General features: G+C 44.6%; 1 protein-coding gene across 1 annotated transcript in view; it reads right to left on the reverse strand.

Annotated features, from left to right (window-relative positions):
* Window positions 1-1,793, reverse strand: part of TBCB (tubulin folding cofactor B) — an 11,833-nt gene that overhangs the window by 9,565 nt on the left and 475 nt on the right. The window lies entirely within an intron of this gene.

A 1,793-nucleotide genomic window follows, 5' to 3' on the forward strand; every position in this document is an offset into this window, starting at 1 on the left:
ATATATATATAATGTTTGGGGGTTTTAAAGTAATTTTCAGGCCTAAAAATGTGGAATATAACATGGCTGCAAAAATTGAAAGAAAAATAAATAAAGGCCTCAGTCATGAAGGGGTTAAATATTTGTGAATGTCAGCCCCGATTATCGGTAGATAAGATAATTGGTCAGCCCCCCTACTCTAAAACGGCCCTGTATGCATGTGGGATATGGACCTTAGACTGTAAGCTCCTTGAGGGCAGGGACTGATGTGAATGTGCGCCGTGTAAAGTGTTGCGTAAAATTGTCGGCGATATATACAGTAAATACCGGTCATAAACAATAAATAGTGCTTTTCAAAGCAACATTTCTTCACATATAAATCATGGAAACATCCAAGGTGCTCAATGTTTGGATGCATTGGCCTGCAGGTCCCATTTATGTCAACGGACAGGGATCATTTTCAGCCACCTCGCTTTTAACACGGCAAGTGCCACGTTCTGGTGTGAAGGAACCCTAAAGCTGGTTGTACACTGAACACTGGATTCCCCTACCAAAGAGCTCGGCAGGACTTGGCTGAAATCCGAGCAGTGAATGGCCAGATTAAAGGTCAGTATACACTAGAGCTGCTGAGCTTCTTCCAGTGCAATGCAAGTCATGATCAGCTCACCTGAGCACCCAGTCACACCACATTTGCGGTTTACAGTGTGTGCTAAACGCACTAGAGCTGACATGCGCCTTTTTACCACATTGCATGGATATGCTTTGTTTTTATTTCACAGCAGGAGCCAAAATACTTTTTTACCCCGAGGGCTTGTTCACACGACATCCATATTCTGTCCTGACCAGATCCGTGCGATCATGCACTAAACATGCATCCCAATGTATCCCTTTGTTTTATGGGCTACAGTTGTCACATGCGCAGTCCGTTCGGGTCCGGACAGAAAAAATACTGCATGTCACATTTTGACCGGTCCGGAAATGCAAAACGCGTAAAAAATGCACTGCAGCTAACATACTGATAGCCCCACTTTTTACTGGAACGCGTCAAAACCGCATAGCACCGTTTCTGCAGATCTGCTCCAGACATCGTGTGAACAAGCCCTAAGAGCTAGTTCACACCAGAAACTGCATCACAACTGCGTGCATCTGTGCAGTTGCAATGCGCTCCGTTTTTACGCGTTTTTGATGCAGATGCGGTTTATTCCCCCTGGATCAATTCTGGTTTTTTTGTATGTGTTCCGGTGCTTTTTGATGTGTTCTGGTGCAGTTAGATGCAGCTAAAATAGGACAAGCAGTACTTTTTCTGACTGCAATGGTGTGAATACAGCACGAGAATGCCCATAGGAAAGCATTGTTATGTATTTCGGCTGCAGCAGTCAAAATGAATGAACGGCATCACAACTGCATATGGTGTGAACTAGCCCTAAAGGTGCATCTCAGCACACTGACAAAGCTATGAAGCAAAAATAACTATTCGGGACCAGTAAGGGCCTCTTCCTCCGGAAACAACCTACGTCACAAAGATCTCCTTGGCTGAGGAAAGTGACAGTAGTGGCCATGAGACTTTGCATCTTTTTGTGTTCATAAATGTCTCCATTTTTGCCTCATATGGTAGGCTGGTGACATTCTGCACCTGTACTTCAATTCTGCGATGGTGCCATTCGTCTGTGACTTTAACACCCATTTTCACCTTTGTAAGTGATTTGTAGGGATGCACCTATACTGCAGAGTATTTGGGCAAGTTGGGGATGGTGTGTGAATGAGCCCCAAAATATTGAGCCGTTGCAAAGGCAGCAGTAGCCCTGTAACTGCTC

Source organism: Nanorana parkeri, unplaced genomic scaffold (assembly GCF_000935625.1).
Source record: "Nanorana parkeri isolate BGI_ZX_2015 unplaced genomic scaffold, ASM93562v1 scaffold528, whole genome shotgun sequence".
Classification (NCBI taxonomy): domain Eukaryota; kingdom Metazoa; phylum Chordata; class Amphibia; order Anura; family Dicroglossidae; genus Nanorana; species Nanorana parkeri.